The following is a 22,313-nucleotide window of genomic DNA, read 5'->3' as shown; positions in this document are numbered from 1 at the left end:
GATCCCACAGTAAAAGTTCTTTAAAAATGCTCAGGGATAGCCTTATCCATTCTTTAAGTCTTACCTAAAATGAGTTATGGTCCTGTTTTGCTCTTTCTAGACCTGGACACTCCAGAATCGTGTACTCACATGTAAAAGTGTAAGCCTATCAGAGGCACGATCTAGTGAGCTGCTTACATTAAGAGAAAAATTGCTGAAATCATGGCTGTCAGGATGGCATGCCCCTTGCTGAGGCAAGTGAGTGCTTATGTGAGACGGTGAGAGTAGTTCACTGACTGTAGGTTGTGACTTTTGTTATCAGAGAAGAGAAATGATTTACACTCACGCATTTTACCATCCATAGTAACTTGATGCAACTATTCTATGGACTTCATCAGCACAATTTACTACTCTAGGAATCTCTTGAAAAGAAGATAATAATTGAAAAAAAAAAAAAATGGTATTGTTCATGCTAGGAACTTTCTGAGCAATACATCAACTCTTTATTAGAAAGCTGAAATGACAATTCACCCTTCAGGGTTTTATGACCCTTCAACTCAACTTTCTCATTTGATATCTACCAATCCTAAATAGTTAGAGTGTGGTCTTTATACACTGGCAATCAAGTCTCTTCAGTGAAAGATCCATCTTCAAAAATGTCAATCAATATTCTGACAATGTTCCCCTCCCCCGTCTAAGAAGCTACTAAAACTCTGGCAGGGTAACAAGTTCCTCCTTACTACAGTAAGTAATAAACTCAACTTTGTTTTCTCAGTGAGTTGTCTGGATGATCTATTGGTATCCTGGGGCTTCTGTAACAAATTACCACAAACTGGGTGGCTCAAAAGAAAAGAAATCCATTGTCTCACAACTCTGGGTGCAAGAAATCTCATATCAAGGCATTGGCAGGGTCATGCTCTTTCTGAAGACTCTAAAAGAATATCTTTTTTGACTCTTCCTAGCTCCTGGTAGTTGCCAACAATTCTTGGCACTCTTTGGCTTGTGGCAACAACTCCAATCTGTGTTTCTGTCTTCACATAGCATCTTCCCTTTGTCCAGTTTCTCTCTTGCTATAATGATATTATAGCCTAATCCAATATAAAATTGAGTGCTAAGTCACTGCAGTCGTGTCCAACTCTTTGCGATCCTATGGACTGGAGCCCACCAGGCTCCCCTGTCCACGGGATTCTCCAGGCAAGAACACAGGAGTGGATTGCCACGCCCTCCTCCAGGGGCTCTTCCGCACCTAGGGACTGAACCTGTGTCTCTTATGTCTCCTGCATTAGAAGACAGGTTCTGTACGACTAGTGCCACCTGGGAAATCCAATCCAATATGACTTCATTTTAACTTGATTACATTTACAAAGACTCTATTCATAAATAAGTTTATAACCACAAGTTTAGAGTGAATGTGAGTGAATTTGGGAGAGAACACTACTCAACCACTGCAGATGTTTTGTAGACCCAGACTTTTACTTCTCTCGTCTTCATATTAGAATGATTAAAACATCTCTTGCTGTTGATAGAATCTCTTGTTTTTCTATTAATTTTTTAAATTATTTATCTATTTTAATTGGAGGCTAATTACTTTACAATATTGTAGTGGTTTTTTCCATACATTGACATGAATCAGCCATGGATGTACATGTGTCCCCCATCCTGAACACCCCTCTCACCTCCCTCCCCATCCCATCCCTCAGGGTCATCCCAGTGCACTGGCCCTGAGCACCCTGTCTCATGCATTGAACCTGGACTGGTGATCTGTTTCACATATGGTAATATACATGTTTCAATGCTACTCTTTCAAATCATCCCACCCTCATCTTCTCCCACAGAATCCAAAAGTCTGTTCTTTACATCTGTGTCTCTTTTGCTATCTCACATATAGGGTCATCATTCAGTTAAGTTCAGTCACTCTATCGTGTCCAACTCTTTGCCACACCATGAACCGCAGCATGCCAGGCCTCCCTGTCCATCACCAATTCCCAGAGTCCACCCAAACCCATATCCATCGAGTTGGTGATGCCACCCAACCATCTCATCCTCTGTCGTCCCCTTCTCCTCCTGCCCTCAATCTTTCCCAGCATCAGGGTCTTTTCCATCAGGTGGCCAAAGTATTGGAGTTTTAGCTTTAGCATTTGTCCTTCCAATGAACACCCAGGACTGATTTCCTTTAGGATGGACTGGTTGGATCTCCTTGTAGTCCAAGGGAATCTTAAGAGCCTTCTCCAACACCACAGTCAAAAACATCAATTCTTTGGTGCTCAGCTTTCTTTACAGTCCAACTCTCATATCCATACATGACTACTGGAAATACCATAGCCTTGACTAGATGGACCTTTGTTGGCAAAGTAATGTCTCTGCTTTTGAATATGCTATCTAGATTGGTCATAACTTTCCTTCCAAGGAGTAAGCGTCTTTTCATTTCATGGCTGCAGTCACCATCTGCAGTGATTTTGGAGCCCCCAAAAATAAAGTCAGCCACTGTTTCCACTGTTTCCCCATCTATTTCCCATGAAGTGATGGGACCAGATGCCATGATCTTGGTTTTCTGAATGTTGAGCTTTAAGCCAACTTTTTCACTCTCCATTTTCACTTTTATCAAGAGGCTCTTTAGTTCTTCACTTTCTGCCATAAGGGTGGTGTCATCTGCATATTTGAGATTATTGATATTTCTTCCGGCAATCTTGATTCCAGCTTGTGCTTCTTCCAACCCAGCGTTTCTCATGGTGTACTCTGCATAGAAGTTAAATAAGCAGGGTGACAATATACAGCCTTGACATATACTCTTTTTCCTATTTGGAACCAGTCTATTGTTCCATGTCCAGTTCTAACTGTTGCTTCCTGACCTGCATATAGGTTTCTCAAGAGGCAGGTCAGGTGGCCTGGTAGTCCCATCTCTTGAAGAATTTTCCACAGTTTCTTGTGATCCACACAGTCAAAGGCTTTGGCATAGTCAATAAAGCAGAAATAGATGTTTTTCTGGAACTCTCTTGCTTTTCCATGATCCAGCAGATGTTGACAATTTGATCTCTGGTTCCTCTGCCTTTTCTAAAACCAGCTTGAACATTGTTACCATCTTTCTAAATTCCATATATATATGTTAATATACTGTATTGGTGTTTTTATTTCAGACTTACTTCACTCTGTATAATAGGCTCCAATCCAATCCACGTCATTAGAACTGATACAAATTCATTCTTTTTAATAGCTGAGTAATATTCCATTGTGTATATGTATCACAGTTTTCTTATCCATTCATCTGCTGATGGACATCTAGGTTGCTTCCATGTCGTAGTTATTGTAAACAGTGCTGCAATGAACATTGGGATACACATGTCTCTTTCAATTCTGGTTTCCTCGGTGTGTATGCCCAGCAATGGGATTACTGGGTCATATGAGAGTTCTATTTCCAGTTTTTTAAGGAATCTCTACACTGTTCTCCATAATGGCTCTACTAGTTTGCATTCCCACCAACAGTGTAAGAGGGTTCCCTTTTCTCTACACCCTCTCCAGCATTTATTGTTTGTAGACTTTTTGATAGCAGCCATTCTGACCTCCGCGAGATGGTAGATCATTGTGGTTTTAATTTGCATTTCTCTGAAAATCTCTTGTTTTTAAATTAGACTTAAAATTCAGAAGCCACTCAAGAGAAATACTCTGCTTAAATTTGCATTAAGCTGGAAATGACTGGCATTAGAATCATTCCAGAAGGCAAATTTTACAGAGGATGGTACAGAGGGAATGAAAGGCTAAAGAGCACCCAACAGAATTCTAGAATTATTACATGTGCTCTTGTGCACACACATACACACAAACCCATTAAACATTTGGCCAAATATACTAATGCTAATTCAAGGACCAATATTTTATCCCCTTTTGGTCTACCCTGATGAAAGAATTACAATCTTAAAATATTGATAATTTGGGACTCAGGCAATGTGGGCTTCCCTGGTGGCTCAGGGGTTAAAGCGTCTGCCTGCAATGCGGGAGACCTGGGTTCGATCCCTGGGTTGGGAAGATTCTCTGGAGAAGGAAATGGCAACCCACTCCAGTATTCTTGCCTGGAAAATCCCATGGATGGAGAAGCCTGGTGGGCAACAGTCCACAAGGTTGCAAAGAGTCAGACACGACTGAGCAACTTCACTTCACTTCAGGCAATGTATCCTTAGGTAGTCCAGCCTTTACATGTAATTACTTTGGAGAGAGATGACACACTAAGGTATTATACAACATAAAAATTTTAGTAGGATTCTTTAACAGATAACCAATTATCAGAAATGTCAGTGTAAAAAAGTCAGAAGAAGGCCCTAACAATACAGAAACCCCTAAAATAGCTAAAATTATCATATTTATTTTTGATTGAAGTATAGTTGATTTATAATATTGTGTTAGCTATAAGTGTACAGCACAGTGATTCAGTTTTTTGCAGATTACATTTCATCATAGATTATAACAAGGCATCGGGTATTCTTAGCTCCTTGGGGAGGAAGGCACTATAGGAGACACCCCTGATCACTGACATACAAGCAGCGTTCCTTAGAATTAAAAGATCACAAAGCAAATCAACTATTTATTAATATTTTTAAATTTATGTTTGACTGCTCTGGGTCTTCATTGCTATGTGTGGGCTTTATTTTGTTGCAGCAAGTGTGGGCTACTCTTTGTTGCAGTGCTCAGGATTTTCACTGAAGTGGCTTCTTTTGTTGTGGCTCCTGGGTTCTAGAGTACAGGTTCAGTAGTTGTGGTGCATGGGTTTATTTGCTCCCCAGAATGTGGAATTTTCCTGGACTAGGGATCAAACCCATGCCCCCTACATTGGCAAGCAGATTCTTAACCACTGAACCACCAAGGAAGTCCTAGCAATACTTTTTGTATCTGTCTAATGCCTAGTGTTATCTTTATTCATTTCAATTCTTTTTAAATACTTCCCGAATTTTTCCATGAGTACTGAATATTGAATTTCTGAAATTTGTTTATGCTTCGAGTGTCTATAAAAATCACCTGTGAGTTCAGCAAAGGTAAATCTTACTACATCAAGAAGTCCTGCCAAATAATCCTTGCAAGTGGAGAAGAATAAACAGTCAGCAGATCCTTGATTAATCCATTCACTCATTCTACTGCACAAAACTTCTGCTTCAAAAACTGAGGCAAAATTTGTTCATGATTAATCATACGGATATGAGACTTGAACCATAAAGACCGAGCACCAAAGAATTGATGCTTTTGAATTGTGGTGCTGGAGAAGACTCTTGAGCATCCCTTGACAGCAAAGAGATCAAACCAGTCAATCCTAAAGGAAATTAACCCTGAATATTCATTGGAAGGTCTGATGATGAAACTCTAATATTTTGGCTAGCTGATGTGAAGAGCCAACCCATTGGAAAAGACCCGGATGCTGTGAAAGATTGAGGATAGAAGGAGGTGGTGGCAACGGAGGAGGAAATGGTTGAATAGCATCACCAACTCAATGGGCAAGAGTTTGAGCAAACTCTGGGAGATAGTGAAGGACAGAAAGCTTGGTGTGTTGCAGTCCATGGGGTGGCAAAGAGATGGACATGACTTAGTGACCAAACAACAATATTAGCTTATAGCTGATATTTCTAGTTTGTCTAAAAACTGTCATTTTCCTCTTTTAAAATCTAAAACATATTACTTTCCCTGAGATTTTAAAATGTCTGCTATGTTCCATAAGCTATCACAGTACAGTGAGTTTTTTTCCCTGAAAGTATACATACAGAGTTTTATCTCAAATAAAATAAAATTCTGTAATTACATCTTTGTATTATGCATTTCATGTTTGGGCTTGGATATAAGTTTTTTCACATGACTAAAAAAAGTATAACTACCCTGGGTTCCAGTACTCTTTTGGAGATATTTTATTTAGTCCTTCCCAATTAAAAAGAAATTTTTCTTCTATAGAATTTTACAATAATATATGAGAACATATATTTTATCAATTTAATCCATGTAATAAATATATGTATGTGAGGTGAAAGGTATTCAGTTATATCTGACTCTTTGTGACCCATGGACTATGCAGTCCATGAAATTCTCCAGGCCAGAATACTGGAGTGGGTAGACTTTTCCTTCTTCAGGAGATCTTCCCAACCCAGGGATGGAACCCAGGTCTCCTGCAATGCAGGCGGATTCTTTACCAACTGAACCACCAAGGAAGTCCAAATATGTGTATGGATGTTCACAGTTCAAAGTGCCTAAGAAAATGGAAATTACTATTTTAACTAACCATTTAGTCATTAAGCATATGAGTTCCATAGCCATATCACTTGAGTTCTAATCAAAAGCAAGTTGTGTTACTTTAGACAAAGTATTTAACTTCTCTGTGCCCCAGATTACTGAGGATTTACCAAATCAATCCATGCAAAGTGCTAAGAGTCACGATTGAGACACAGTAAGAGTCCACTAAATACTATGTATTAATGTTATGATTACTAATCACTGCAGATGGTGATTGCAGCCATGAAATTAAAAGACACTTACTCCTTGGCAGGAAAGCTATAACCAACTTAGATAGTATATTCAAAAGCAGAGACATTACTTTACCAACAAAGGTCCGTCTAGTCAAGGCTATGGTTTTTCCTGTGGTCATGTATGGATGTGAGAGTTGGACTGTGAAGAAAGCTGAACACTGAAGAATTGACGCTTTTGAACTGTGGTGTTGGAGAAGACTCTTGAGAGTCCCTTGGACTGTAAGGAGATCCAACCAGTCCATTCTAAAGGAGATCGGTCCTGGGTATTCTTTGGAAGGAATGATGCTAAAGCTGAAACTCCAGTACTTTGGCCACCTCATGCGACAAGGTGACTCATTGGAAAAGACTGTGATGCTGGGAGGAATTAGGGGCAGGAGGAGAAGGGGACGACAGAGGATGAGATGGCTGGATGGCATCACCAATTCGATGGACGTGAGTCTGAGTGAACTCTGGGAGGTGGCAATGGACAGGGAGGCCTGGCATGCTGCAATTCATGGGGTCGCAAAGACTCAGACACAACTGAGTGACTGGACTGAACTGAACTGAACTGAGGCAACAAAATGGACAAACATAATGTACCTGTCTTGAGACATTTGAGGCCTGCTGTGGAAAGGTTGACCAAAAGGTGACTAATCAATACTACCAGATCTACTATGCTACATGTCAAAGGAAATAAGATGCCTGATGTGATCAAGGCTTCATTTTGAACTTGGGACTCAAATGAGGCCTGGAAGAATGAGTAGACATGGCTAAGTGATTAGGAGAATGAAAAGCATTCAAGGGAAGAGTGCGTAGCATGAAAGTTGACATGAAGGTAAGAAGGGACAATTTATTCATTTGATGAGGAGACATTTTTTAGAACAGATTTTCACTATTGAAGACAGTCAAAGACTGAAGTAACAGGAGCCTAATATAAGAGATCCCTGAAAACTGGGCTAAGATGTTTGATTCTTAATGGTTTGTGTTCATGAAAGAGATAGGCAACAATAGTAGGCCTGATTTGGGAGGGGCTGATAATTGACTTCTTATCCCTGCATAAATTCAACTGTCAATCAAGTATCAATGTCATTAAGTTATATATTTGGTTATTTTGCATATCATCAACAAATTTTTTTCTACAGAGTTGAACCTAGCCTTAACACTACAGTGGCATTTGGTTAATGGTCTATAAAAAGTACAGATGCGGACAGAATAATGGTTAAAACTAGGCTCTGCTCTCAAGGAACCCAAAGTCCAGTGAAAGTGGTTGAACAGATCAATGCAGAGGACAAGCAGTGTCATCTGAGAGAGATAAAACACACTAAGAGTTCAGAAGTGGGAAGGGACACAGCTTCCTGAGAATACCTGGTAAGACAATGGACAGAACACAGACTTCGCTTTGAAAGATATTTGAAAACAGTGGATGAAATATTCCAAGATGAGAGAACTGAATGAACATAGGAAACTCCTGGGCAACGATTCAGTGAGGTTTAAGCAAGGCCCAGATTCAATTCCTGGGTCCAGAAAATCCCCTGAAGGAGGAAATGGCAACCCACTCCAGTATTCTTGCCTGGAGAATCCCATGGACAGAGGAGCCTGGTGGGTTACAGTCACAAAGAGTCGGACACGGCTGAGTGACTGAGCACGCACACACAAAGCAAGGCTTTCCAGAACTCAGAAACTCTTTTCTATGGTAGTTAGGGGTATGTGAAATAGTGATCTGTGATCCCTGGGTTAACCCTAGGAAAACACTGGGTTAAACCAAATGGAAACTGGTTCTTTATCAAAAGATTTCTCAGAGCTTTTGATATACTAATTTGCATTTTAAATCCCTAAGAGGCCAATACAATATACAGTCATTAATAAACTTATCTTACTATGAAATTCACTTCCTTCTGAAAATATTTTAGACGACTAATGTTTAGTCAATATAATATTGTAAACTGCTTGTTCAGAATAGAGATAGGGACTGCTTAGGGGATCTGATGTCAGAAGACTTAGAGTTGAGCTAATGAATTCTGACTTTCATTCAGTAGGTTTCAGAACATCAAATCAGTAAGGGAAACCAATGTTTGCCTGTGCAAATTGATTCATTATAGTATGTATTCAAAACACTGCATTGGTCAATTGGGAGTCATTCTTATTCTCAAGCATACTAACAAGAGAAAAATTGAGAGGAATTTGCCAATATACCCATTGTGATATTCAAATGATCATAAGCCAGCATTGTAAATGTGGGTGGGCAACAGCACATTTTGGAGATAGCAGCAGGAGAATAAGCCTGGAGACCTGATTAAAAGGAATTTTTTTCATATGCCTTTGCATTTATGTTTTATAGGCTTCCTAGGTGGCACTAGTGGTAAAGAACCTGCCTGCCAATGGAGGAGACATAAGAGACACAGGTTCAATCCCTGGGTTGGGAAAATCCCCTGAAGAAAGGCATGGCAACCCACTCCAATATTCTGACCTGGAGAATCCTATGGACAGAGGAGCCTGGTGGGCTATAGTCCATAGGGTCACACAGAGTCAGACATGACTGAAGTGACTTAGCAAGCATGCACGAAGACAAAACAAATAATATGATAATATAATATATGGGAAAGAATTTTCAGTTCTGTAACAAAAACATGCTCTGTAGAAATCCATATTTTTTGTATCATTTTCTTTATTATTATTCTCTGAATATACCACTGATTTGTCTATAAAAACAAAGCGAATAGATTCTAGCCTTTGATATACCTACCAAACTACAGGTAACTAGGAAACCAGGAAGCTGAAGCCGGTCATTTCAGGCTTTAAGAATGCTTCAAAAATATGGGACCAAATATTTGCAAAGAAGCTTGAGCTCCTTAAAAGAAAGATGCAACATGCTTAGCTCACATTTCAAAAAACTTGGAAAATTAAATTGATTTAAAGAGGAATTTTCTCCCCAGGAGAATCTATTTACGCAGCATCTACTTTCATTTCTCTTATACTCCATGAGTCATCAGGAAGTAACACAAAGTCACACAAGAACACAGAGTCCTCCTGGGATTTTGAAACAAATGGATTTGAAACTGTTCAGTTGATCCTACCCAGAGGATGATATATACAGGAATTTAGCATAAGGAGAGTTTGATCAGTGCAATTAAATGTAAGCATTGCACTTGTGGAACCTGGAACACAATGTTGCAGTGTGATTTATGAGGCCAGAGTGGGTAGATTTCATTAATTCAAAGCCTTGCTATCTTGCATCTTTGTCATGTGGTTAATGTTACTACCATTTTAATGGTGCTTGCAAGCAATATACCAGTGAAATAAGAAACATATTGTTGAACTTTTCATAAATTTATTGAGTGTTTACTATGTGCCTATGACAGTATGAGCCACTGGGAGTTCAGATGTGAGTGGGAATCACTCCAGCTTCTTTAAAAGACAACTAAAACTCGGCATAAGTCCTTTATGTTAGAAGCAAGCCCGGGGGCCTACATGAGCTCATGGGAGACAGGCTATGCCATCTCATTGTTTGGAAGAGATGAACTGTAAGTGAGTTCTGAAGGATTAGAGGGAGTTAGCTAGGCAGAACTGGGAGCAGACCCGGGAGGTAGCAAGAGCCATGGTCCCTGAACCAAATGAGGACTTACATTAGAAGTATAAGTAGTCTGCTGACTCTTCTGCTGATTTTGATAATTTAGATGTTCTATAACTTTGAAGACATAAGAGCTCAGAAAAACTTCACCTGTCAAGTTAGGGACCATGGGATTTACTCTGAAGGACATGAAGACATATTAAAATGTTTTTGAGCAAAGCAAGGAAAATAGAATAATAATCATTTAGCCATTTAGGGCCACCCAGCATCTATCTCCCCTTTCTAACAACACTAATTTCCCTCTTGGGGATGACCTGTCTCATTGTGTACAATTTTAGAGACTGTAATTCCAATTTCTTCTGTCTTCAGCAACTGAGTCACTGGAGTTTCCAACTGTCACATACTTTCTGTCACTACTCTCTGATAATCATTCAGAACAAAAGCACCACCTAATCCTAGTCTATCAAGTGAAAATATACCCATATTTTTCATTTCCAACAAGTGTGCCTAGGCAAACCTACAGAGCAATTCCCACTAATAGTAATTAGTTTATATCTGTTCAGAACATAATTCTTTTAAAATACCTATCTTTTTTGGTGGCATCTTTGTCAGGTTTTGGTATTAGGGTGATAGTGGCCTCATAGAATGAGTTTGGAAGTTTACCTTCCTCTGCAATTTTCTGGAAGAGTTTGAGTAGGATAGGTGTTAGCTCTTCTCTAAATTTTTGGTAGAATTCAGCTGTGAAGCCATCTGGACCTGGGCTTTTGTTTGCTGGAAGATTTTTGATTACAGTTTCAATTTCCATGCTTGTGATGGGTCTGTTAAGATTTTCTATTTCTTCCTGGTCCAGTTTTGGAAAGTTGTACTTTTCCAAGAATTTGTCCATTTCTTCCACGTTGTCCATTTTACTGGCATATAATTGTTGATAGTAGTCTCTTACAATCCTTTGTATTTCTGTGTTGTCTGTTGTGATCTCTCCATTTTCATTTCTAATTTTATTGGCCAATATCACTGATGCACATAGATACAAAAATCCTTAACAAAATTCTAGCAATCAGAATCCAACAACACATTAAAAAGATCATACACCATGACCAAGTGGACTTAATCCCAGGGATGCAAGGATTCTTCAATATCTGCAAATCAATCAATGTAATACACCACATTAACAAATTGAAAAATAAAACCCATATGATTATCTCAATAGATGCAGAGAAAGCCTTTGACAAAATTCAACATACATTTATGATAAAAACTCTCCAGAAAGCAGGAATAGAAGGAACATACCTCAACATAATAAAAGCTATATATGACAAACCCACAGCAAACATTATCCTCAATGGTGAAAAATTGAAAGCATTTCCTCTAAAGTCAGGAACAAGACAAGGGTACCCACTTTCACCATTACTATTCAATATAGTTTTGGAAGTTTTGGCCACAGCAATCAGAGCAGAAAAAGAAATAAAAGGAATCCAAATTGGAAAAGAAGAAGTAAAACTCTCACTGCAGATGACATGATCCTCTACATAGAAAACCCTAAAGATTCCACCAGAAAATTACTAGAACTAATCAATGATTATAGTAAAGTTGCAGGATGTAAAATCAACACACAGAAATCCCTTGCATTCCTATACACTAATAATGAGAAAACAGAAAGAGAAATTAAGGAAACAATTCCATTCACCATTGCAACGGAAAGAATAAAATACTTAGGAATATATCTACCTAAAGAAACTAAAGACCTATATATAGAAAACTATAAAACGCTGGTGAAAGAAATCAAAGAGGACACTAATAGATGAAGAAATATACCATGTTCATGGATCGGAAGAATCAATATAGTGAAAATGAGTATATTATCCAAAGCAATTTATAGATTCAATGCAATCCCTATCAAGCTACCAATGGTATTCTTCACAGAGCTAGAACAAATAATTTCACAATTTGTATGGAAATACAAAAAACCTCGAATAGCCAAAGCTATCTTGAGAAAGAAGAATGGAACTGGAGGAATCAACCTGCCTGACTTCAGGCTCTACTAAAAAGCCACAGTCATCAAGACAGTATGGTACTGGCACAAAGACAGAAATATAGATCAATGGAACAAAATAGAAAGTCCAGAGATAAATCCACGCACCTATGGACACCTTATCTTTGACAAAGGAGGCAAGAATATACAATGGATTAAAGACAATCTCTTTAACAAGTGGTGCTGGGAAATCTGGTCAACCATTTGTAAAAGAATGAAACTAGAGCACTTTCTAACACCATACACAAAAATAAACTCAAAATGGATTAAAGATCTAAACGTAAGACCAGAAACTATAAAACTCCTAGAGGAGAACATAGACAAAACATTCTCTGACATACATCACAGGAGGATCCTCTATGACCCACCTCCCAGAATATTGGAAATAAAAGCAAAAATAAACAAATGGGACCTAATTAAACTTAAAAGCTTCTGCACAACAAAGGAAACTATAAGCAAGGTGAAAAGACAGCCTTCAGAGTGGGAGAAAATAATAGCAAATGAAGCAACTGACAAACAACTAATCTCAAAAATATACAAGCAACTCCTACAGCTCAATTCGAGAAAAATAAATGACCCAATCAAAAAATGGGCCAAAGAACTAAATAGACATTTCTCTGAAGAAGACATACAGATGGCTAACAAACACATGAAAAGAGGCTCAACATCACTCATTATCAGAGAAATGCAAATCGAAACCACTATGAGGTACCATTTTACGCCAGTCAGAATGGCTGCCATCCAAAAGTCTACAAGCAATAAATGCTGGAGAGGGTGTGGAGAAAAGGGAACCCTCTTACACTGTTGGTGGGAATGCAAACTAGTACAGCCATTATGGAGAACAGTGTGGAGATTCCTTAAAAAAACTGGAAATAGAACTGCCTTATGATCCAGCAATCCCACTGCTGGGCATACACACTGAGGAAACCAGAAGGGAAAGAGACACGTGTACCCCAATGTTCATCGCAGCACTGTTTATAATAGCCAGGACATGGAAGCAACCTAGATGTCCATCAGCAGATGAATGGATAAGAAAGTGGTGGTACATATACACAATGGAGTATTACTCAGCCACTAAAAAGAATTCATTTGAATTAGTTCTAATGAGGTGGATGAAACTGGAGCCTATTATACGGAGTGAAGTAAGCCAGAAAGAAAAACACCAATACAGTATACTAACGCATATATATGGAATTTAGAAAGATGGTAACAATAACCCTGTATATGAGACAGCAAAAGAGACACTGATGTATAGAACAGTCTTTTGGACTCTGTGGGAAAGGGAGAGGGTGATTTGGGAGAATGGCATTGAAACATGTATAATATCATATATATAACAAGTCACCAGTCCAGATTCAATGCACAATACTGGATGCTTGGGGCTGGTGCACTGGGACGACCCAGAGCGATGGTACGGAGAGGGAGGAGGGAGGAGGGTTCAGGATGGGGAACACATGTATACCTGTGGCAGATTCATTTCGATATTTGGCAAAACCAATACAATATTGTAAAGTTTAAAAATAAAATAAAATTAATAAAAATACCTATCTTTAAACATTCACATATCTTTCTAATTCTTTCCAATGTATCATCTTTTTTATTAAGTTAGTCAGAGATGCTTTCTCTTTCTTTCCACCAAAGAACCCTCATTAATATAAACAGCCTTAATAGCAGTGAAATGAATGACTTGAATAAATACAAAACTGGAAGAATGAAAAACAGTTAAAAGGAAGCTGTGGAAATCTAGACAAGTGATAATAGGGCCCTAGAAGAATATAGAAGCTAGAGGGTTTAAATGAAGTGAATGCAAATAAAATATATAAAAAGATAGAACTGACAGGACTTTGCAGTTCATCAGACGTGGGAAGTGAGGGAAAGGAGGATTCAAGTCACCCAGGTACACAGGAAGTGGTATCTACTTAAGGATGAAAACAAGGAACATGTGTTTAGACAAATCCAGTGATTCAAGCATGCTTAAGTAGCCCATCAATGGTTAAAAATTGTAGGGCACAAAGAGATCATGGTGGGACACAGAGATCTGGGCATGATAAGTCAGAAGAAGAGAATTACGTCAAGGAAACAGATGCATCACCAAGAACAGTACATGAAGTACAAAAAGAACAAAGCTAAGGGTGGACAAAACCTGGATTTGGAGAAGAAACAGAGAAAATAATTCCCACAAAGGAAAGTTAAGAAAGAGCAACCGTAACAGCAGGCAGGTGAAAAACAAGTGGGTCATGGAAATCAAGTTACAAGAAGTGATCAGAGTGACAAAATTTAGAAGTGCTGCTAAGTTTAATAGACAAGAGATCACTGTGACTTTCACCAGTCTGCAATGGACACATAAATGCAACATGACAATTCCCAAACAGGAGGCTTAAAATCACAATCATTTATTCTCACTTTTCTGGATATTGCTAGAACATCAGCTCATCTAGCCTGAATTCAGCTGGAGCCATTCATATCTGCTCATCCACTTCCTGGAACTACCAAGCTAGTCCAGAAACATTATTTTCATGGATCTCTTAGGGGTCAAGAAGATAAACCCAGTCACATGAGCTTGTTCAAGTATTTGGTCCTATCACATTCAGTAACATTTCACTGGCCAAAGCCATGGTTGAATCCTAAGTCAAAGAAAAAGGAAAGGTACTCTGCTTTCTTAGTTATAAAAACGAGTCACAGAGCGAAGACCTGGACACAGAAAAGGAATAATTATCAGGGCCAATAAAGTAATCTGTTGCCATCTGCCTTCCCTACTGCAATTACTCATATCCCTCTCACATGCAAAATACCCTGAGTCTCATCTCAGAAACCACAAAATATTCATCTAACCATGTAGGATATTGTGCTCTGATATATCACGGTCAAACGTGACTTCCCATGATCTAAAGACACTATCTAAAAGACAAGTTATCTACCCTACACAGATCAACACACAATGGTGAAACCAGGGGCAAGGTAAGAGCAAGAGCACTCCCATTCAAAAGGAGAAATGAGATGGCAGCTTGGTGAACACTGCAGCTCTAAACTCACACTGTGCAGAACTGTCTCCTCTTGGGTAGGGGAGGTTTATTAGTCACTAATTCTCTCTCTGGGCGTGAATCCCCTGCACATTGTTCTCCATGGCTCTGACCTCTGAAGCACCCTTCTTTTCTATTACACTTCCTGTGCTACTTGTGAAGAGAGCCTTGAAAGACTGTACATTTCTGAGGCTGAGCAACTTCCTGCTTCGAAGAAGTTAGGGATCCGATGGTCTTCTTACATTTTGAACAGTCTCAGTATGTTTTAGTCCAGGATGGTAGCAAATAGTGCAACTGAGTTCTCTAAAACATTTAGTGGGATTTTGCTAGATTGCTCTGCCATTGCTGTCTGATAGCACTTTCTGCACCAATGGAAATACACTCTGAACTATCCAAAAAGGTACCCATTAGCCACATGCAGCTAACTGAGCAGTTAAAATGTAGACACCATGGGAACTTCTCTGTTGGTCCACTGACTAAGACTCTGAGTTCCCAGTGCAAGGGGCCCAGGTTCAATTCCTGATCCCACATGCTGCAACTAAAATATCCCATATGACACAATGAAGATGGAAGATCCCATGTGTCATGACTAAGACCTGGCACAGAAGAATAAATAATAAAATTAAATTCAAAAAATGTTTAAATGTAGATACTATAACTGATGAACCAAAACTTAATTACAGTTAATTTTAATAGCCACAGTGGCTAGTATCTATCATGTAGAACAAACCAGCTTACTTAATTATGTATTTGGGGCATATTAGGATGCTGTGCATTGCTAGCCTTAACTTTCCTAAAAGCTCTTCACTCAACTAATGAAGTCTAAAAGGTGATGGTGGTAGTTTAGTTGCTAAGTTGTGTCTGACTCTTGCGATCCCATGGACAGTAGCCTGCCAGGCTCCTCTGTCCATGGGATTCTCCAGGCAAGAATACTGGAGTGGGTTGCCATTTCCTTCTCCAGTGGATCTTCCCCACCCAGGAATTGAACCCAGGTCTCCTGCATTGCAGGCAGATGATTTACCAACCGAGATATGAAGGTGGAAAGTGAGCTATTTTGAAAATACAAAGCATGGTAGTTGATTTTAAACAGTTAGCATATGATCTTTCAAATGAAAAAATGGTCTTATTCTGCATTGACATGAAGAGCAGAACTAACACCAAGCAGTGCCAGAAACATATGTCAGACTTATTTCGTGAAGAATTGTAAAAGGGATATGAGGAATGTAGATTTCTCAGAATATAAGCTGTAGTAAACAGGAAAGGTGGTAAATTTCTTGTCAATCCAGGCATCCAGGAAGAGACATGAAGATTACTTTCTGAGGCTCCTGCACAAAGAAATGAAGCCTATAAGCGGAGGTTCTACTTGACCCATGTTTCCTTCTAACTCTGGTAATCTGTGGTCTTATAAAGCATGTCATCTACATTCAGCATCTCTAAGTCCCTCCCATTTACTCCTCACTGTCTTGCAGTCTGATTGTGCTCATTATCACTCAACTTATCTCTCTTACTAGATTAGATCCACGGTCCTGCTTCTTCACCTACCCAGTAGCTATATCCTTTAATGTGTGATTTTTGCAGTTTCCATCACTAAAGCAGAATATATTTCACTGCCTCTGACTTGAGTTTGACTGTGTACATTGCCAAAACAGCTCACTTTCTGCCTAACCCTATATAGTTCTGTTGGCTGTTTCTTACACAATATAATATTAACTGTATTTACTTTCCTGATTTGACCTTTGGGGTATTGCTAAATTTACTATCACGAGAGAGTCAATTACCCAGCTTGATAAAATAATTTGTTTTTCCAATAGGAGTATGCTACAATTTTGACAGGTGCACATGAGCAAGATGATCAGTTCATGAGGACATTGATAAAGGTTGGTTCAATTTTGTTTTGATGATGAAAAGTGGGTGTTGCATAAATGACAATTGAGTCTAAAGGATTATTCTATGAATCTTCTTTAGAAGGAAGCACTTTTAGAACAGAGATAATTATTTTATCCTTACCAGTGACCTCATTAATAGCATGAAAATTATGTTCATGCAATCAGTAGGTGACATTAACTTGAGTATGGCTGCTTGTAACACAAGATAACAGAAAGATAATTCAAATGAATATTTGATTAATTAGAGAAATATCCATCAGAGAAAGGATGAAATGCACTAGGTATCATTGCTAGATTTATACTGAAGGGCTTAAAGCCATTGAGGAAGAAAAGTCAGAAAGTCTGGTTAGGTACAAGAACAGCATAAAGAATGGGGTATCAAAGTGGTAACAAGCTCAGACAGCACCAGTGCTATTTGGTTGTGCCTTCATTATTATTAATTATTAATTTATTATAATGGATAATTAATGATAATATGCAATAATATTGATGAAATAAATACAAAGAGGAACATCAAATAATTAAGTGGACTTGCAGACCAGAAGAGATTAGAGATGAAGTTGGCAAACGATACCATTACATTGGCTTTCTTATTTGATATTGACATTTGCTTTCATTTATATTATGGCTGCCTATGAAGCTGGACAAGGAAGCTTTTAGGAGAACTGGGCTATATTGCCCATTTTTTTCGTTAAACTATCTAAATATGCAAGTGTATATTCAAAGAGTATAGGATAGATTCATAGAGGTGAAAGAAGTGAGAACCAGATCCATATTTTTTTTAATATTATGAAAAGAAAAAAAATCATTGAAGACTGCTTACCAAAAGCTAAGCTCTTTTCAGATTCCCATTAGTGTCTGCATGGGATTCAGCCAATGGAATATTTAATATTAATTTTATTTCTTAAGAGGGCTATGGATTTTTTTCATAAGGAAGTAGTACAAGTGTGAATACGCTGGCTACATTTGATACTTTTTTCCTGCAAGAAGGTATCTAATGCCAGTAAACGCCTGACATGAGCTGCCTTCATTTCTGAGAAACAAGAGAGATGCCCTAGTCCATTGCCTGCATATTCTGGATGCTGCTTCATCTAATATCAAAGCTAACTGGGGCCTTATTATTAACACTCATCATGTCTTGTTGATTTCATTTATTTATGATAATTTATTCCATGGCCTATTGTTTGTCATCTTTTCAAACAGATTATTTCTGGTGGAATGATAAGGCTGGAAAAGCTGAGGGAGAAAACGCCAGTTATCACACATGTATCAGGCCACACAAAGCAGTGATAAAGGATGGCCACTGCTTTGGTGTACAGTGAACCCTGGGCATGAGCATGCTTGACTATTTCATGAGTTTACTCTTCTCATGCAACCCCAAAGAGCCCTGACAGGTAATCTGTGATCATTTTTCCAGAGATGTGCATTAAATCATGGTCTCTGTGAACCTGCTAAGAAAAAAGCAAGTCATCTACTTGTAGGTCCCCTAAGTCACTACTCAGTATATACTCTTGAGTATATGTTTAATTTGGCAAAAGAATGCAAGCTTGTGTATTTATAAATATGGGATGCTTTAAAGCATAAGAGTTAATTAATAGCTTTACCTTATTAATACTTATTAAGGGCCTATGATGGGCTAATGGCTAGTTTTACTATCAAGTGCAAAACCAACATGATTTCAGGCATTCTGTTATTAATAATAGTTGATGTCTCCTGAACGCTTACAATATCTCCTGCACCATTCTAAATGCAGTAAGTCCTCTACAGATGAACAAGTTCCATTCTGAGGGCATGTTCATAAGTCCAACAAAGTTAGCCTAGGTACCCAACTAACACAATCAGCTATATAGCACTGTACTGTAATAGGTTTGTTTATAATACTTTTCACACAAATAATACATAAAAAGTAAACAAATACAAAAATAAATGTTTTTAATCTTATAGTACAGTACCTTGAAAAGTACAGTAGTACAGTACAACAGCGGGCATACAGGAGCTGGCATCGAGTGAACAGGCAAGAATTACTGACTGTAAGCAGAAAAGGAGGTGGGAGATGGTAGAGCTGAAGGATTGTCAGCAACAGGAGTTGGAGGGCAAGCTTCTATTTCACTCACTCCTGACATTCAGTATCTGCTCCATCACTGCTGCTTTTATGTTTGCTTCTGAATATCCTGGGCTTGAAATAAAGATACTATATTACTGTATACAGAAACGAGCATCCTAAGTCCCTTCAGTCATGTCTGACTCTGTGCGACCCTATGGACTGTAGCCCACTAGGCTGCTTTGTCCATGGGATTCTGCAGGCAAGAACACTGGAGTGGGTTGTCACACCCTTTTCCAGGGAATCTTCCCAACCCCGGGATAAAACCCGTGCTTCTTATGTCTCCTGCATTGGCAGACAGATTCTTTACCACTGAGCCACCTGGGAAGCCCAGTACTGTAGGGTAAAATACACAAAATCACAACTTGTAGAGGATGCACACACATGATAAGGTACACTGGGCATGTGAACTAACATGACGGGGCATGGAAATGCACGTTCACATCTTTGAAACTGCTCAACTTGAAGGGTCATATATAGGGGACTTACTGTATTCTATTCACAATTATTCATTTTATCCTTAGCAACTCAAAGAGGCAGAAGTCTATTTTTACTTCTTTTCAAAATGAGGAAACTGAGGCCCAGAATGAATATTTACCCAAAATTACTCATCTAGGAAATGCATATCTAAGAACTGAATGAAGTCAGGCCCAGAGAATGCTCTTGGTCACATGAGATTCAACAGTCACTCTTGTCTCCCCAGGCCCTAGTACAAAAACTGCAACCTTAGACACATATTTTTTAAAATTCTGACTTACTACCAGGAAGTAAAATTCCAATACTTCTACCAATATTGTCACCATTTATTAAGTGAATATCTATTGCGTATCAGACAATGGATCAGACCTTAAAAATAATCACTAATTCTGAAATTTTTAAAAATGGGTGATTTTAATTCTATTTTATAGAATAGAAATCTGAAGCTTGAAGAGGCTAAATGACAAAGTTGATGGCCAGAAACTTGACATGGAGACAAAAACAGGAATCTGGGTCTGTTGGTCTTAAGTCCCTGTTCTGCCTATATCCTGTAACACTTAAAATAAGCTTACCTTTCCTCAGCTAAATTGAGGCAATGTCAGGGTGGGCTAGTGAGATAAAACTGAGCTTTTAAATTCTTTATAGAAATCTTGACCTCTACTTGCCTGTGGTCACTGCTAATATAGTGGGACCAAAACAAGAAATGTCATAACTTTTGATAACAGAAAATATCAGTTAGTAACTCAGTCATAAGAAATGGAGATATAGCAATGGAAAAAAAGTAAGCAAAATTCCTGCCTCTTTAGAGCTTTTATTCTTGTGGGAAGTCTGATAATACCTAAAATATGTAATATGGTCAGTTCAGTCAGTTCAGTCGCTCAGTTGTGTCTGACTCTTTGCGACCTGATGAATTGCAGCACGCCAGGCCTCCCTGACCATCACCATCTCCCAGAGTTCACTCAAACTCACGTCCGTTGAGTAGGTGATGCCATCCAGCCATCTCATCCTCTGTCGTCCCCTTCTCATCCTGCCCCCAATCCCTCCCAGCATCAGAGTCTTTTCCAATGAGTCAACTCTTCGCATGAATGGGCCAAAGTACTGGAGTTTCAGCTTTAGCATCAGTCCTTCCAAAGAACACCCAGGGCTGATCTCCTTCAGAATGGACTGGTTGGATCTCCTTGCAGTCCAAGGGACTCTCAAGAGTCTTCTCCAACACCACAGTTCAAAAGCATCAATTCTTTGGTGCTTAGCTTTCTTCACAGTCCAACTTTCACATCCATACATGACCACTGGAAAAACCATAGCCTTGACTAGACGGACCTTTGTTGGCAAAGTAATGTCTCTGCTTTTGAATATGCTATCTAGGTTGGTTATAACTTTCCTTCCAAGGAATAAGCATCTTTTAATTTCATGGCTGCAATCACCATCTGCAGTGATTTTGGAGCCCAAAAAAATAAAGTCTGACACTATTTCCACTTTTTCCCCATCTATTTCCCATGAAGTGATGGGACCAGATGCCATGATCTTCGTTGTCTGTAATATGGTAGAAGCTGGTAAAGTTACAGAGAAACATAAAACAAGGAAACAGGGAACTCCTGGGCTATAGAGGAAGGTTGCAATATAAATAGGATAGTCACCAAACTTTACTGAGAAAGAGAGAAGCAAATTGTTCAGCTGGAAAGAGAGTATTTAGGCAGAGGAAACAGCATTTACACCTTTTCTGAATAGAAGAATGCCTGGCCATGTTCAGGAGCAAAGAAACTAGCAAATCTGGAATAGAGGTAGGAAGGAGGATCTGGGAAAAGACAGGGTCAAAGAGGCAATGTTGGTCAGGTACTGAGCTGGACAAAACAGCATGAAGAATTTGGCTTCATTGCTCTCACATGATGTCGCTGTATTTGTAACAGAACATCATCCCAGCTGCTTTGATGAGCACAGCCCAAAGAGAAACAAGGATGGAAACAGACTGTTGGCAAAACTAAGTAAGAAGGGTAAAGACAGTGAAATTGGTGAGAAGTCATCACATTTGGGGCATATTTTGAAGGTTTAGGTGCAAAGAGTTTGTTGACATGTGGGGTTTAGGAAGGGTGGCATCAAGGATGTCTTCAAGCAAGTGGAGGTACTATTAACTGGACTAAAAGAATGGTGAAAAGTAGGCTAAGGGTTTGGTTTTGGACATGGTAAGCTTGACATTCCTGTTGGACATCTGAGTGGATGAACTAAGATTTGGATTTATAAGTCTGGTGGTGAGGGAAGAGGTCTGGAGTGTAGATTTAAATTTTGGAATCATCTGCATATAGATGGTATTTAAAATCATGAGACTAGATAACACTACTAAAAAAGCAAGTTTGGATATAAAAGAGAAGGGGTCCAATGACTGATCCCAGAAAAGTCCACATTAAGAAGATAGGAAAAAACAAAAAGTAAACTTGATGAGTAGGAAACACAAGACGAATGGGATAAAAATCAAGCAGGTAAACTATTTTTAATGTATGAGCTATTTTTACTTGTTTTGAGAAAAGAATAAATGATGAAATTATTTAAGGAAGTTTAAGGGGGGAAACGGAATTTATTGTTAGGGATATCATGTAATTAAAAAAAGTAGAGCAAATAGGTCTCAGAAAAGATGGAGAACTAGATACCCTGAGAGAATCCACGAGAAAGTTCTAAGGATATTCTTTCTAAAACTCTATTCAACTCAACTCCCAACTTTTATTCAGAGATCAAACTCCCAAGACTCTAACATATGATTGGCCCAGATTCCCTCAAGTGTCTATCATTTC

The 22,313-nt window shown here is 38.8% G+C and overlaps 1 long non-coding RNA gene across 2 annotated transcripts in view; it reads right to left on the bottom strand.

Annotated features, from left to right (window-relative positions):
* LOC147358353 (uncharacterized) overlaps positions 1-22,313 on the bottom strand; it is a 387,433-nt gene that overhangs the window by 14,020 nt on the left and 351,100 nt on the right. Inside the window, exon 4 of one of the 2 annotated variants that reach the window (XR_015141614.1) lies at positions 18,868-19,128. The exons of the other annotated variant lie outside the window; for it this stretch is intronic. This is a non-coding gene — a long non-coding RNA (uncharacterized LOC147358353). Of the gene's footprint in view, positions 1-18,867; positions 19,129-22,313 lie in introns of those variants that run through there. 2 annotated transcript variants of the gene reach the window in all.

Source organism: Bos grunniens, chromosome 15 (assembly GCF_055505025.1).
Source record: "Bos grunniens cultivar Pamir isolate PY7600 chromosome 15, Bosgru_T2T1.0, whole genome shotgun sequence".
In the NCBI taxonomy this organism is placed as follows: domain Eukaryota; kingdom Metazoa; phylum Chordata; class Mammalia; order Artiodactyla; family Bovidae; genus Bos; species Bos grunniens.
The sequence above is the reverse complement of the archived record's forward strand: the minus strand, read 5'-3'. Positions and strand labels throughout refer to the sequence as shown.